Genomic DNA, 18161 nt, shown 5'->3' with positions numbered 1-18161 from the left:
AAGGTAGTATTTGCCAGTTTTCCAAACTACTCAAAGTTTTCTGCTGAATTTCACCCCTCGTTATTTTCCTGTTGCTCCGTTGTGTCTAATTCTCAGAGACAGTTTGCACAAGTCCCTACAGTTTTCTTAGCAAGGTTTTTTTTAAAAAAAGAGGTTTGTCATTGCCTCCTTCCTAGTGCTGAAAAAGAGTGACTGGCACAAAGTCACCCAGCTGGCTTCACATCCAAGGTGCAATAAAAACTCATGATCCCCTTGTTTTTAGTCTAATGGCTTAAGCACTACACCAAACTGTCTCTCTTTAGTGTTTCATGCAAAGACAAACTTTGGTGGGAAGTAAGTAGTTGAACTTTGCACTGCGGACTGAACCTGGATCATACCGATGCTAAATTCAGGCCATCATAGGAGGTCATCCCATTTGCTCCAAACTTACAAAGATCAAGATAATAAATATTAAAAGAAAGTAGAGAGGGAAGGAACTAATATCTAACCAAGTGAACCATCTGGAAAGTCAATAAATAGCCAAAGCAACTTTGCTTTTAAAAGGATCCTTCTGGACAATGAGCAAATGTTCTCATCACAAATCCAAAGATTAGAAAGATATTAAGAAGAGCCTCACAAATTCCTTTGAGTTGTTCCCAAAAGCAGCAGGTTCGGGTTATTAAGGAATTAAGTCATCCCTGTCCATAATGCTGGCAAGAGATACTTTTTTTCTAAGGCAAAGACTAATTTGGGGGTTTGCCAGTGCTGTTTTGACTTCCCAGTATAGCTGACAGCTGTGGGATTTTCTGATCATCTTTCCATCCAAGGACTTATCAAATCTGACATTTGAAAGAACTGAATGCTTGTCTCAAAATTCAAGTGCAGTTACAAACTGAGACATTATTCCATTTAACCCCTTAATAAAAAAGGGCCACCTAATCCTTAAGGAAAATATATATTTAAAATCTATTAGTCTGGGTGACGGTGGTTAGCAGAGGTGTTACATTTTCACTCTCCCATGATCTCCCAAGGCCTAGCATTAACCTCCAAGCCATACAATTTTACTGATGTTTGGCCAAAAAGGGGGAAAAAATCACAGGGAGGATTACAATGCTCCCCCTAAGCTGCTTTGTTGCTCACCAAGACTGAAGCCAATCATTCATGTTTGCTTGACCTTTTCCAGCTTCAGCAAAGCACTTTTCATATATAATTCTATTTACTGTCTTTAACTTCTCATTCACTAATGGGAGAAGGTCTTTAAGCTTAGCAAGGATAGTCAAAGAAGCTCTTTGATCAAAGAGAAAAACAAATGGAAGCAGGAAAGATGGAACATTTTGGCTTTCACTTGAATATGTGCCCTGTACAATTGGTGCCTTGTCTTCCCTGCAAGGGATGGCTCAGTGGCTAAGAGGCTTGTCAATCAGAAAGATTGGCAGTTCAATGGTTGGAATCCCTAGCACCGTGTAACGGAGTGAGCTCCTCCCAGCTTCTGCCAACCTAGCACTTTGAAAGCATGTAAAAATGCAAGTAGAAAAATAGGAACTACCTTTGGTGGGAAGGTAACAGTGTTCCATGTGTCTTTGGCATTTAGTCATGCCGGCCACATGACCACAGAGACATCTTCAGACAGGACTGGCTCTTTGGCTTTGAAACAGAGATGAGCACTGCCCCCTAGAGTCAGGAATAACTAGCACATATCTGCGAGGTGAACCTTTACCTTCACCTTCCCTACTAACCAGGGATGAGAATGTGTCCTATATGCAGACAACATGTCCTTATTCTTAGTTAAGGTTTCGAATCCATTCTAGAATTGGTGGTTTCTCTGCTGGCATTAACAGGATGGATTTTATTTGTGCAATGGAGCAGGAAATGCATTTTCCTATGCAGGAATGTCTATGCTGTTCAGGTGGGCCATTAATAACTGTCCAAGATCTGAGTTTGCATATACCAGAATGGACATGGAAAAGCTTAACAGAGAATGAAAGAGGAACACAATTTTAATTGGAGAGCCAATTCTGATAGCGACATTACTGATCTTGAGAGGAAGTATCCATATTAAATTGGGAATTTGGGGAGGCCCATTTTTTAAAGTTGCTGAGGTTAGGAAACACTGACTTACGGATGAGTATACTCCATAGGAAGATGGAGACAACCCTATCCTTGACAATGAATGCAAAAGACTTGGAATGGTTTACTGTGCTTCTTTGTCTTCAAAATGTTTGCAGAAATAATGTTACACAGGATAAGTGCAAAAGGGATGCCATCCTCAGCAGAACAATTGGAATATGCAATACCTTACATACCAACAGAAATGTTGACACTTTTCTTTGAACTTAAACAGCTTATCGGTTGCTGTCACATTCCAAACTCTGTATATGCAAAACCCATGCAAATCAGACTTAATTCACCACATTTGCCTCTAACAGCAAAGGAAGTGGGGGATGGGGTGGGTGGGTGGAAATCTGGTTTGTGTTCTGGCTGCACCATTAACCCTATGGAAGGAATTTTAAGAATGCTGCCCTATTTTGCTGTGGTCTGCTCCATTCTGCATGTGTTTCTTCATCATTTGGTCAATATACCGAGCATCTGCAAGAAAGACATTAGCACATAATTCCTACTAATCATAAAGGTGCCTAATTTCAGTAGGATGCCACATATTTGAACAAATATAGCCTTATAGGTTTCATATTTGTTTTTACAAAACCATAGAATGATCTATAATAGTGACTGAGTTCTGCCCTTAATTATACATATAGATGTTTCAATTGCCCTTGTTCGGCTGCACAGAACTTCCCATGAACTACTGTAAGGCAATGATGGAAGATATCTGTTCAGAAATTAGAATTTTGACTCTGCCTCTTCCACATGCCTATAGCACTATATATACATACATACATACATATATGTACATATATGTGCACACACACACACACACACACACACACACACACACACACACACACACACACACACACACACACACACACACACATATATATATATATATATATATATATATATATATATATATATATATATATATATAACACATTATAACATTAAACTTTTGGGACAATTATACTTACCTAGGGGGGCTTTTTGGTATTAGGAATGGGAAAAATAAATGCAGCATTCTTATACAGATCTGATTCTGAAGATCAGCTGACTGGGGGATCGTACTCTACTAATGCAATAAAGGTAGTCCTTGATTTTCAACAGTTTATTTAGTAACCTTTCGAAGTTACAACATCACTGGAAAAAATGACTTATGACCATTTTTCATACTTGTGTCCATTGCAGCATCCTCATAGTCACGTGACCAAGATTTGGATGCTTGGCAACTGGTTCATATTTATGACAATTGCAGTGTCTTCAGATCGTGTGAATGCCTTTTGAGACCTTCTGACAAGCAAAGTTAATGGGGAAGCCAGATCCACTTAACAACTGGGTTACTAACTTAACAACTGCAATGATGTTCCACTTAGCAACATAAACTTTGGGCTCAATTATGGTTGTAAGTCAAGGACAACTTGTTCTTTCTCTTGACAATAAAGAACCTGAGTGAATTCTTCCTGAATCAAAGCAAAGGCCAATCAATTGTAAGAAAGGTTGCAAGTTGCCTTCAGTTGTCTTTGAATATCAATACAATCACAACCACACTAGTGATTTAAAGTATTACTCAGCCATTACTTTGGAGATAGAAAGCCAGTTCACATTAATATGTCACTAGAATGATAGTTGGAAGGTATTATAAATTGTTTCAGTCGGCAAACTGATTTCTGATAGATTAACCAGATATTAATGGAAAGCATCAAAAAAGATTTAAAGCAATAATCTTATCGTGTTGCTGCTTCTCCCTTCACTGACTGCTCCTACACATTTGGAGGCACACTGGCTCTGAATCTGGATGGTCTATATAGTGTAAGGATTAATGTTGTTAGTCCTTTTCATTTAGCATACTGGGTTTTTCCCCCAGGGAAATTAAGGTGGTCCATGTGGTCTTTGATTTGATTTGATTATATTTATATGCTGCCCTTTTCCCCCGAAGGGGACTCAGGGCAGCTCACAATTCAAATCAGGGAAGGGGGTACAGACAGAAAATAAAAAAGACGAAACATAACAATACATAATTTAAAAACACACAACAGCCATACCATTCGAGACGGAGGCAACAGCTCTTTAGCCCCAGGCCTGTCGGAACAGCCAGGTTTTAAGGGCTTTGCGGAAGGCCTGGAGGGTGGTGAGGGTTCGCATCTCCACAGGGAGTTCGTTCCAGAGGGTCGGAGCAGCCACAGAGAAGGCTCTCCTTTTTGCATTATCCACAGAAGAATCCTGTGACATAAGACCTTGTAGCTTTTATTAAAATGACAAAACTAGTGTTGTGCCACTGTGTATTTTACATCATACACATTGGTTTAATCTCCTTTGTATGTGCTATCACATAACACTTCACCCTTTTTCTTTGTTCTGCCCCCCCCCCACCTCTTACTGATATCACTATTTTTCACCAGTTACTTTGAAGGTAGTCAGTTCATCTTATGTGGGAGTAAGTAGAATGTTTGGGAATAGGTGTGGGAAACATTGGAAGTTGGAAGGGTAATGCCTATGGACCGGTTGTTTGGACAAGCCAACAGCATCCTTGAAAGTCTAAAATGATGAAGTATGACCTAAGAGAAAAAATATATAAATTCTTAAGACAAGATTCTTCCCCCTGTGAAAGAAAGTTCCATACCATAAGATACATTGTACATGGCTTTATTACAATTATTTATATGTTGTCTATTTGAATGCATCTATTGTTGATTGGAAAATTCCAATTGTTTTCCACTTTTTTTCTCAAAACAGAGTGAATGAAGTAAACATCAATTTACCTTATATGGTTATTGGGTCAAACATCACCGTCTTCACTCTCCTAATTAACTAGGACCCTAACTTGGATTCACTTAAGAGTGTCTTTGATGCTATAAAAAAGGGAACACTTTTCTGATTTGAAATTAATAAAGTAATCTCAAAGAGTGATGTAGAAATTGGAAAAGACGTGCCTATGTGGCACTGTTGTGGCAGAGGGTTGGTTTGGACAGGTGGGTAGAACAACTAACTAACATCAAGTAAGATTAGGTCTGGCAGGAAATTATCTCTATTGGTCCAAGTTCATTATGTTTCTTGCCTTTAAATCACATATAATTAATAGAGAAAATTTCAAGTTTAGTTTATGGCTCAAACATGTCTATGATTTGAAAACAAAACTTTGAACTCTGATAGAATAGATTTCTGTAACTGTTGTTATTCTCAATTGTTATATCAATTGCAGTTGATATAAGAAAAATAATGATTAAAGAAATAAATGTTCTTAAATCACTACATATAACCCTCCACAAACATGGCCAACTTTCCATATTCTTAACCAGGGAAAAGCGCCCCAATAAGAGAAACCTAAAGAGGTTTAGCTGGAGGAAAACAAATTGTTGTATTACTATCTACTGATTGGAAGTATGACATACACTATCAATATAATATTCATAAAATTAGAGATTCATCACGTTCTTTAGCCTAGACATTTATTTTCTCTTTCCCTTATTGTGAAATAAACAATACTTACTAGTTTCTCAACTCACAACTCAGCACATGAGGTGTTTTTTTTGATAAAACTTATTTACTTATTTTTGGATTTATTCAGATTTGGCTTCCTGCAGCATGTATATTCAGCTGGGCATACACACTAGAAGTATCTTGAAGAAAACTGCCACACATGGAAAACAAACTTGCTTGGACTTCTGTTAGCTTTAAGTACTCAATCTTTGTGACAAGGACATTTTAAGTTTAATTTATTTTACAAATCAATCCTACAAATAGCTACAATATAAACCTACTTCTGCCATTTACAGAACTGAGATAATAGACCATTGGTTTTATTTAGTTTGCAGAATTTTACAGAAAACTAGTTTATACAGTAGTTTTCATCTCATCAGAATTCCAACTGAGTCATATCAATGTGTATTTTTTCCAGAAGAGAATATGGAGCTCAATTATTAAGCTTATGGATTTTAAGCAAAAAGTTGAAATTCAACATTGTGGAGCTAAAACAGACTCCTGAATAAACTCTTGGAGTAGTCTAGTCTTTTTAAAAGCAGAGGACAAAATGGGTCAGTAACATAACTTGGGATAAGGATGATATACAGGTGAAACTCGAAAAATTAGAATATCATGCAAAAGTTCATTTATTTCAGTAATGCAACTTAAAAGGTGAAACTAATATATGAGACAGACTCATTACATGCAAAGCAAGATAGTTCAAGCTGTGATTTGTCATAATTGTGATGATTATGGCTTACAGCTCATGAAAATCCGAAATCCACAATCCCAGAAAATTAGAATATTACATGCAATCAATAAAACAAGGATTGTATATAGAACAATATCGGACCTCTGAAAAGTATAAGCATGCATATGTACTCAGTACTTGGTTTGGGTCCCTTTTGCAGCAATTACTGCCTCAATACAGCGTGGCATGGAAGCTATCAGCCTGAGGCACTGCTAAGGTGTTATGGAAGACCAGGATGCTTCAATAGCGGCCTTCAGCTGTTCTGCATTGTTTGGGCTCACGTCTCTCATTTTTCTCTTGGCAATGCCCCATAGATTCTCTATGGGGTTCAGGTCAGGTGAGTTTGCTGGCCAATCAAGCACAGTAATCCCATGGTCATTGAACCACGTTTTTGTGCTTTTTGCAGTGTGGGCAGGTACCAGGTCCTGCTGGAAAAGTCAGCATCCCCATAAAGCTAATCTGCGGAAGGAAGCATGAAGTACTCCAAAATCTCCTGGTAGATGGCTGCATTGACCCTGGACTTAATGAAGCACAGTGGACCAACACCAGCAGATGACATGGCTCCCCAAATCAACACAGACTGTGGAAACTTCACACTGGACTTCAAGCATCTTGCAGTGTGTGCCTCTCCATTCTTCTTCCATACTCTGGGTCCTTGGTTTTCAAATGAAATGCAAAAGTTGCTCTCATCAGAAAAGAGGACTTTTCTGAGCAACAGACCAGGTCTGTTTTTCTTTAGCCCAGGTAAGACGCTTCTGACATTATTTGTTGTTTAAGAGCGGCTGGACAAGAGGAATACGACATTTGAAGCCCATGTCCAGGATCCGTCTGTGTGGTGGCTCTTGATGAATTAACTCCAGCCTCAGTCCACTCCTTGTGAAAGTCCCCAACACTTTTGAATGGCCTTTTCCTGACAATCCTCTCCAGGCTGCGGTCATCCCTGCTGCTTGTGCACCTTTTTTTCCACGCTTTTCCCTTCCACATAACTTTTTATTAATGTGCTTTGATACAGCACTTTGAGAACATCCAACTTCTTTTTGCAATTACCTTTTGAGGCTTTCCCACCTTTTGGTGGGTGTCAATGATGGTTTTCTGCACAACTGTCAATTCAGCAGTCTTTCCCATGATTGTGATTCCTACTGAACCAGACTGAGGGACCATTTAAAGGCTCAAGAACCCTTTGCAGGTGTTATGGCTTAATTAGCTGATTAGAGTGGGACACTTTGAGCCTAGAATATTGTACCTTTTCACAATATTCTAATTTTCTGAGATTGTGGATTTGGGGTTTTCATGAGCTGTAAGCCATAATCATCACAATTATGACAAATCATGGCTTGAACTATCTTACTTTGCATGTAATGAGTCTATCTCATATATTAGTTTCACCTTTTAAGTTGAATTACTGAAATAAATGAACTTTTGCACAATATTGTAATTTTTTTAGTTTCACCTGTATATCATAGCTGTGCCTAAAGCCAACAGGAATCATATTAGTTGGTCACCTTGTGTATGCATTCATTGCTCACATATCTATTCAGTGGATATTTTTAAGATCTTCCAGGTAATAGATAAGGATTTAAACAATTTATATAAAAGTTCAGCTTTGCGACAGAATGGATTGTCTTTTAAAAATTCAGATTTTTTTGATGAAATATGAGCAGGTTATAAAAAGATATATTAAAGGGTAAATATTATAGACCAGAACATCATACTTATGAAGGATTAATGTTATGAATGGTGACTTGGCATATTTGAGTTTCACTATAAGGTAAGGCCCTTAAATTGGACATGATATTTGTAAGCTGGGAGGGCAGAGTGTTAAGACACAACTGTTCAATATAATTATGCATGCAGGGTTCCCTTTCTTTTAAAAAAGTGCTGAACTGTAAGAAGATTATGAAGAAAATAATGAAATTAAACCTTCAGGCCAAGAACCTAACTACAGAAAAATAAGTTACCAAAAATGTCTTCTAGGAAAATCTATAATATTTCTGCCAAAATAATATTGTACCACTGGAACTTTCAACCTAGTTAAGTTCCCTTTGCCCAGTTCAGATGTTTGGGATTGGTGGAGAGGAAGAGGAGGGGGAAGAGAGAGAGGGAAGGAGGGAATGCTTTACTTATTAAATAGTGGAAGAGATATGAATTAGAATTTGGAGTACAGATGATGGTGTCACCAGAGGCTCAGAGTGGGCAGCACCATTTAAAGCCATAACTTTCACATCAGTATAAATTAAATTGGAATCTGGCTGTGGCTTTTCAGTGAAGCATGCAAGAGTTAGTCATAAAATTTACAGGCTTGTTATCTATGAGTTGAACTGAAAACAAACACTCATACAGGTGGAGTGTGCCATCTGTTTACATATAAACAAGTGGCCTAATTCAGCCTTAAGGCAATTGCCATAAAGGAAGGAAGGGAGGGGATGCTTGTTCCAGCAAACAATCACCTCGGGCAAAAGTTACTTTGTCCAGACCATCTGCAGGCAAGAGAAGGCCAAGGGAGAAAAAAAAATCAGCCAAATTTCAAGAGTTAGGTGTTGCCCTGGCAGGACTTGTGACTGAAAGCACAGAATAGAGAACTGCTTAAGCTACAGGTGAACAGATCTTGGTATTATGGTAACAAAATGTCCCTGAATCATTCTTGAGGTTTATCTTGAGGTGTTTAACCAGGTGCTTTTCCTGGGAAAAGGTCAGACTGCTTGCTTCAGTGTTTGCTGTCTGCAAGGAAAACTGACAGAGGCTACTGGGCTATAATAATAATTATTTTTTGGATAGGGTCACCATATTTTCATGCCTCTTTGCAGGCATGTGTAAAAGGTTTTTCTGCATGGCAGAGATAGTTCTGGGTGGTGTGTGTGTCCAAATGGAAACATGAGTGTTTCATCTAGACATGACTTTGGGAACAGATGTGTTTGGAAACAGGAATTGGCAATTTAATAAATTTGTATGCCGCCCAATCCCGTAGGACTCTGGGTGGCTTACAGAAAGATAAAAATTAAAATAAAAAATAAAAAGAGATACAATTAAAAAAAACAACACACCAGACATTCCGTTTGAGTGGGGCTGGACCTTGTTCAACAGCCCCAGGCCTGCCGGAACAGCCAGGTTTTAGTGGCTTTTCAGAAGGTCGAGAGAGTGGGAAGGGTCCGGATCTCCATGGGTAGATCGTTCCACAGGGCTGTAGCAGCTACAGAGAAGGCCTTCTCCTGAGGGGCCACCAGCCGGCATTGTCCGGTCGACGGCACTCGGAGAAGGCCCAACCTGTGAGAACTTATTGGTACTTGGGAGGTATGTGGCAGGAGGCAGTCTCTTAGCTATCCAGGTCCTAAGCCATGTAGGGCTTTAAAAGTAATGACTAGCACCTTGAAGCGCGTTCGGAGACCAATAGGAAGCAAGTTGCGGACGATAGGTATAACATGGGTGTACCTAGGTACACCCAATATTGCTCGCGTGGCTGCATTCTGGACCAACATGAAGCATGTCTTTGGTCAGAAGTGTGGTTGAGTTGGGGGAAACAGAAAAGAAAAAGGTCACTGAAAGTGATTACAGGTAACAGCAATTGCTGAGAAGTGGAAAGAGAGGGGCTTGAATGTTGGGGAGGGACAGATGTATAAGAAGAGTAAGGGAAACTAAGGCATTGGAAGATTGGTAGGAAAAGCAGATCAGATAGTTGGATATGTGCTGCAGGCATGACAGAGCCATACAGCTTAAGAAAAATCAAGTAAAGAAAGCTATGTGTTTATGTGTATATGTGTTTGTATGTGTGTGTGATTTATAGACTTGAGTTCACTACACAGGGTTTACACTTGAGAAGCAGCTGAAAAGCAGAGATTTACATTCAACTTTGACAGGGCAGTAATGCCACCATCTTACAAAATTGAAGAAAGGGAAAGGAAGGAGCAGGAAGATTGGGGAAAGAGAAGACCTAAAGGCCTTGTGGAGATTCAGATTCTAATTTAATTTATACTGATGTGAAAGTTATGGCTCTACAACTTTCCACATTCCAGCCTTGCCTTCCTTGCTTAGCCTGTAAGATCGCTCTGGATTTGTTTTGGCCAAAATCTAGAACATTCTGTGCTTGGGTTCATCCTGTCCATAACCCTCAGGATGAACCTGCCAAACTGTTAAGCCACAAAGTGATTGGTTGGTGTGTAGGCTTCAACAAGATTTAATCTACTGAAGTAAGAAATATCATATATTTTTCCTAACCGATGTAATTTTGTGTTCTTGCCTACCTAGAACTTTTGTAATGCACTTTTACAAAATGCCTTTTATAGGCATCCTTGAAAACATTTGGATACTTCTAGCTCCCTTAATTTTGGATGCTGAATTCATACTGCAGTAGTTCACAATCCTAGCACCTATTGGAGGACAAGCTGTGAGGACCAGATGGAGCCTTTCTCTACAGATGTCAACCTCTTGCTCTTTGGAAAAGAGCAGGACAACCTTCAGAAGAGAAGGTTGTAATGAGAATCCTTTGGGGATACTTCCCGTTACTCCTCAAAAATAAATGTTGGGAGTGAATTTAGATTCTAACAGAGTAAGAACACTTCTTTTGACTGGTTTTTAATTACTGTTGTTTGGCATTATGAGATGCATTAGGGAATGGAGTAAGCCCTGAAAGCAAAGAATTGCAAGGGAAATGGCAACCTACCCATTGAAGAGAAAAGAGAGGAGCCTATGTAACATTCCAATCAAAATATTATACTTTTCAAATGCCAGATCAGGTGATAGTAAAACATACATCATTTAGGATTTAATCCCAGATTAATGTGCTGCTTGGGATAAATCTGTAATCAGATTTATTAAATGAGGAAATAGATTAAGCAACAGAAATCTTGAAACCTGGATATTTTTATTTTAGAATTGATTTATTTTTAAGTTTATTGGAGCACAGCTTTCTTCTCTTTTTAATAACTCTTTGATCCATTGGAAAAGCTGGTTATCTCAGAAATGGAAGCAGAAGTGGGTTGCTCCTGGTTCGGGCAAACAGATAGTAGCAATGGCAGGAGGCTCCGCCCACCCATCCAGATGCTTTTGCACATGCGGGGGCGCGCTCGAACTGGTAGTAAAAAAATTGGCAACTCACCACTGAATGGAAGCATGCATAATAATATTCCAAGGTTGTGATGTTGGCCAAATTTGCAAACCTTTAGCCTCTTTCCCACGCTCTGAGAAGATCATTATACTGCATCAGTTAGTCCCAACTCTGTCTGATAAGGATATTCTATGATTATCCCTACACCCCTGTTGGTAAGAAAACATGTGAATACTGGCAAATTATCACTAAACAAAAAAGTACAGTGAAATATAACGAGACCATGGCATTTCAAAATAGTCTGTGAAAGCAATATAACTTTTATTTTCATTTTGTGACATCTGCAATGATTTCCACTATTTGAATAATAATGTGATTACTACAATTAATTAAAATCATCACAATGCTGTGTTTTTATTTGTAACTTTTGTTTGGAGTTAATAAACAGCCTCTGACCCCAATATATTAAAAGAAAGATGCCCTGTACCCCCCCCTCTTTTCTTTCTTTCCTTCCTTCCTTCCTTCCTTCCTTCCTTCTTTCTTTCTTTCTTTCTTCAGACTGGTTTATTAAATATTTTGAAAGCAATATAATTTTCTATGTTATATCAGATTAGGATCTTGAACAGTTACAGTATCAACAGGTCTGCTCCAAATTAAGATTCATTGAGTTAAATGGGACTTTCATCTTGGTGAGCAGTATAGAAATATGTTGAATGTAGACATCCTTTAGTGGGTGTCAGAAAACTGAAGATGGTGATTGAACTGTAAAAATCTGTACCCTTTTATGCACATTATGGAGTACATATAACAAGTGGTGGGGCTCCATTGGCATAAAAGTCAAGGTGGCTTCCATCTTGACTTTTCTGAATCTCTTACAAACACTTTGAATGGCTGCAATCCAAAACATCTAGCTCAGAGATTTAGTGATATCTGACTTTCTATATTTTTCCTGTAAAGAAAAATAAGGCTATGTTATGATTTATACTATGTATATATCTTTTTGTTCTGACATCCTCATTTTACACTTGATTTATTTGATTTTTTAGGAATTTCATCCATTTGACCTTTAGCAAAAATATTCTTCCAAAGTAGTTTACATTCAGTCAGTTAAAAAAAGCAATATCTGGCCAGGGTCTTATAATATACAATCTGTATTACTTTATCTTTGTCTCTTTTTTACAATAGGGTGGTTTAAACACAGGCTAAAAGGCACAAAACTGACCAACATTCTTGAATTTGGCAGTCTATCATGAGATGCAAGATAGTACTAATGTTGTCATTTTCATTCAATTGCCTTTGGCTAATATAAAAACAAAAATAGATTCAATCACAGATTTATACATATACATTTAAATGATCCCAATCTGGGTTTTACCTCTTGTTCTCGGAAAATACTATATGATTGTAAAGTTTCTGATACAAGCCTGGGAAAATAAAATGAGTTAATATTAATTGTGTCTGAAAACATGGAGCTATTCCAGGGATTCAATGTTGCTCCACATTTAACCTGTTATTACTCTGAAAATTGTTTTGTTGGAAGAAATGTCCATATGGGTTTCACTTCCAAGTGGGAAAAAAGACACTGGAAACATGTAGACTACTTGGAAAGATAGTTTAATGCTAGACAGGATCTCATGGTTTGAGGTCCTTGGCAAAAAAGGGAAGAGATGCTGAGATTGCCTGGGTTTTATGCCCTCTCTGGACTTTTGAATTTGAGCTTGTATTCTGATTGGTTGTCAGACTCCCATGGGGCCATGCAGGGGTAACTTTGTAGGTTGTGTTTGTGTCCCAGGCTTGGTTGAGCCTAGCTGGGTAATGATAGAATGAAGCAGCTTTGGGCAATTCTTCCTATGGCTCTGCCTGAAGGAGGTAGATCTTTGTTATATAGAATAGACAGGCCCAAACCTTAATGACCCATTGACAAAGGTGGTGGGGGAGCTGAGTTTCTGCCTCCCTTTTAGGAGAAATATTCTGCCCTTTTAATATTTCCTAAAATATCTTATTTTAGGAAATATTAAGTGCTAACTTCCTACAATTTGAAGTCTTTTTGGACTTATTTGGACAATTACTGATTGGCAGTAGTAAAATTAGCAACATGAGACTGAACAGCACCAATGGTGGAATGATTTTCCCTTTCCCACTTTGACAGCCTTAGCCCCCAAATCTGCTAGGAAAGAATGATTCTAATACACAGATATATGCTTCAACTACTGTGGCAGAAGGAGGTGGATGAACCCTATGGTCAAGCTCTATCTGAATATCCAAAACATGCAAGAAAGATGTACTGCTTTCCTGCACAGGTAAGGAAGAAAACATGGTAGGACTGTACACTCTAGGAAACTTGCATGAAACAGGATAATGAATTATCATTTTGTTTCAATCCAATGATTTTTGCATACTATGAGATGTGTATGTATGAAAACCATTCATGCTTAAATTTAGTTAAGCCCCTATTATGTATATTTACTGTTAGCTTTGACTTAACTGCATATTCTCCAGCTTTAAGTGTCCAGGCAGATGTTGTTGGGGTTGTGTTATTCTTGTTAATCTTGACTATATCCACAATTTTCAAGGAGAACATTAGGAATTGCTCCGAGGCCTTGAATTTCATTGATATGGAATCAGAGGAACTTTGGACTGAAGCTGTTAAGGATGAATGTGTTAAGAAATTGTTAAGGATGAATGTGAAAAGAAATTGTCAAAGACCAGGAAACAGAAGAAGCAAAATTGAATGTCAGAAAAGATGATGGATATTGCCCATGAGAAGAGAAGCTAAAGGCAAAAAAGACAAAGATCTAAGATAGGAATTTAATTAAGAATTTCAGAGAGCTGTTAGAAAAGACAAGAAAAAGTATTATAACAACTTTAAAGATATTGAAGATAGAAACAGACATAGAAAAAGAACAAAACATTTATGACTCAGAAGGAGGTCTTAATTTTGAATTGATATACTAAAAGATGCAATGAAGACTTAGTAATAAATACAAAGAATATCAAACAAAGCAGATAGAGTATGTTAAAATTCTGATCAGTAAGAATGTCAGCATTCAAAATAACTTGGTTCAAAGTATTTGTGTTAACCAAATAAAGCTGTGGAATGCCATAGGAAAATGGGAATCCCAGAATATTTCATTGCCTTCATGTGAAATCAAAGTGAAGAACAGGAAGTCATAGTTGGGACAAAACTAGACAAAACACACTGAGATGTATCCTTTCCCCTTATCTATTCAACCTATATATTGAATACATACTGTATTTAGGAAGGCTGAGCTGGAAGATGAGTGTTGGAGATGGAAAAATCAATAAACTTCACTTTGCTGATTACTAAGAATTAAAAATGCAAATGATCTGGAGGTCTCTAATGAAAGTTAAGGAGCATACTGAAAAAAATGGGATCATGATCCTCTGATAATCAATTAGTTTGGTCTGAAAAAGACCAAACTAATCACAATAGGTACCGCAACTAACATTAAGAATTTACAATGAACATATTCAAGTAGTGATATTTTCTTCCTTTTCAGAACAATTATCAGCAGTGAAAGACAAGGAGTATGCCGAAGACATATTTGGAAGGGAACCAACGAGATCTTGAAAAATACTTTCAGATGCTATGATGTCAGAATTGTTCAAGCAGTGGTTTTTCTATTGACACTCTTTGGAACTAAAAGTGGTACTTTGAAGAAGCAGAATAGAAAGAGAATAGATACATTTGAGTGTTGGCATTGGAGAAGCCATGCAAATATAGCAATAGCAATACCACTTAGACTTATATACTGCTTCACAGTGTTTTTACACCCCTCTCTAAGCAGTTTACAGAATCAGCATATTTCCCCCAGCAATCTGTGTCCTCATTTTACCCAACTCGGAAAGATGGAAGGCTGAATCAATCCTGAGCCTGGTGAGATTTGAAATGCCAAATTGCAGTCAGCAGAAATAGCCTGCAGTACTGCACTCTAATCACTGCACCACTTGACTATTATAGATAGTCAAGAAAATAAACAAATGGAAAAGAACAAATCAATCAAGAGTTCTCATTTGAGGCACATATGAGCAGGCTCAAACAATAATATTTTGGGTACGGTATGTAAAGATCCTGTTCATAATTCTGGAAAAGAAAAGAAAAAAAGAAAAGGATGGTCAACTGCTAAGTAGATGGGTTTGATTATAGCAATGATGTGTAAATAGCTGTAATACCTGAAGACCTGTTTGCAGTATGTGGTTAGTAGGAGGCAACCTCAGCATGATGGTTCAAAACCAATCATTCAAGCAATTGCTATATTTTTATACTGTCAAAAGAACTTTTGAGATATACAATGGAAACATATTGTAGATAAATAAATATATTAGATAAAATTAGCAAAGTAGGATTTTTAACTACCCTGACATCAACTGAGAAACAAACTCTGCAGCAAGTAGGAGCTCAAGCAAGTTCCTAACATGCTAAGCTGATAACTTTGGAAGTTGGAAGAGGGAACTCAATGGTTAGTTATACTAGATTTAATAATTACCATTAGGGGTGAAGTGGGGAGGAAAATTATAGGAACTTTGGGAAGAGTGACAATGTCATTTTAAGATTCATCATAATGAAAAATTATATAAAGTTCCATAGCTAACTATTACAGCCAAACTAGTTTTGAAAACTGTCTCTTTTTTTGTTCTTTTCCCAGTTTATTTTTCTTGTTGCTTTTATTAGTATTGCTGACGTTTGTTTTACTCTTTTATAATGGGTGGGATTTATTGATGATTCCTATATAATACACTTTAATTTTACTTTGATTTTAATATTATCAAGATTTCCAAGCGTTTAGGTGCTTAGCTGCCTAGAGGTGAACTGAATTAGTATGCAGGTGTCTTTTAGAAATAAATATATAAGAACGCTTTATTTCTTTCTGCCAGATTAGATGCTGAAATTTAGCTTTTCTTGGCTATCATGTATGATGAATTATTACATCACTGATGCCATGGAGGTCTTGCCCCTAGTCTCCAAAAAATACTGGGGCAAAACAAGATCCCAATCACGAGGCCACATTCAACAAAGAGATTAATTTTTGAAATCTGTTCAAAATGACTATGATTTGGCCCTGGCAGGGAAGAGATGTCCTGTTTAAAATATGTCTTTCTTGTTCCACAGCCAAGGCTAAAACACTGGCAGGATTGTTATGAAATGTCCTGAAGCTGCCATTGCCTTCCTATAATATTTGAGGAAGGTGTGTGTTTACCGTGAATGAAACTTATTTCTCAGGAAACATGCCCATCCAAATTGCATAAACTCTTCCAGTTTGGGCAGTGAAAAATGTGTGTTCTTCCAAAAACAACAAAAGAGGATACAGACAAAGCAAATGCCTGGATTCCAATCCAAATCCAATTAACATTGGTTTTTGTGGCTGTTCTGTTTTTAATCTACCCAGGTCTTGAACCAATGCATCATGGGATAGGCCATATACTGTACAAACAAACAAAAAATCCCACGCAACCATAAGAATGCTTTGTTTCTATCTTCCCTTTGAAGTGCCTAGAAACATGAACAATGAGAATCCTAGGATATCAGAAGGAATGGGATTTGTGGGTCTCCAAAAACACAATTTATGTTATACATTATGTAGAATAACAATTTTGGAAACCAGGTTTGAGTTAAATATGTTTAACTGTTCTTAATTATCAATCAGTAATACAAGCATTATTTAAGCAACTGCTATTCATACGTTGTTCAGGATCCCTACCTATCTGGAGTAGCTTGGTGCTCATTAAAACGTACTTGAAGAAGAGGAACCTGTATAGTTTTGTCTAACCTGGGTGGATATTGCATGCAGCTTCTTTTTGATTCCCTGTATGAACCGGGCACTTTTTAAAATTCCTATATTGCACCTGCATGATTCTTCCCCAAACAGCATCTTTATAAGGTATTTAGGCTGGTCTCTTTACTTCTGATTGGTTCATTGCTCATCCTGAACTGGCTGTATTATTTTTCTTTTAACTAAATATATTTTGCTTAGCTACCAAGTATTTTATTGAATGCTTTTTTCAAACCATTAGGGTTCCATCATTTGTTGGAAGATAAAAGTTTTTGCTTGCTGTTGAACAAATCATTGAACAGGGCGAGGGGTTGCTGCTTTCTGACCCCAATTGTTCTCTTGAAGATATTTCATTACTCAAGGAAAGTGCACTGATGATATTACCTAGTTGAGTAATGAAATGTCTGCAAATACACAATGAAAGTCAAAGAGTACCAAGGACTCCAAAGTTCAACCCTGAGCTACGTATATTCTATTCTATTGGAGCCACTAAATAGGTCATAGCAGGCATGTCAAGATATACTAAACAGTGCGTGAGAAATTCAGCAACCATTACAGTGTGTCCCTTTTTTCCCCTTCTGTTATTTCAGAAACGTTCAAGAAATTAAAAGAACCAGAAATATGTTGATCCTTTTACTTGTTTCTTATTCCTCAGAGCAGATAAACTGCAACTGTCCTAATAGCTTGCACAAAATTTATTTATGAGCTTCCTCAATGCACCAACAACTTCCCTGGAATGTTGTATAAATATTCATTTCAGCACACAGCAAGAAGAAAAAGGTACAAATAGTTGGTAGAGTTCTGCTTTCCTGTCTTTCTCATTGTCTGAAGTTAAAAAAAATCTGACAGAAGCCTCAGCATGGGTCAGGATAAACCTATACGTGACATTAAAATGTGCAGTATATAATAACAACTGTGTTTGCTTTTAAAGGATGTGAATGTATGACTGTCAAACTGAGAGTGATCCAAACTAAAATTATGATCACACAAACTAGCAGCTTCTGTGGAATTGTAAGTAGATGAATCAAAG

The sequence above is a fragment of the Thamnophis sirtalis genome, unplaced genomic scaffold (genome assembly GCF_051295495.1).
Source record: "Thamnophis sirtalis isolate CommonGarterSnake01/CBP01778 unplaced genomic scaffold, rThaSir2_p1.2 scaffold_3, whole genome shotgun sequence".
In the NCBI taxonomy this organism is placed as follows: Eukaryota; Metazoa; Chordata; class Lepidosauria; order Squamata; family Natricidae; genus Thamnophis; species Thamnophis sirtalis.
The sequence above is the reverse complement of the archived record's forward strand: the minus strand, read 5'-3'. Positions refer to the sequence as shown.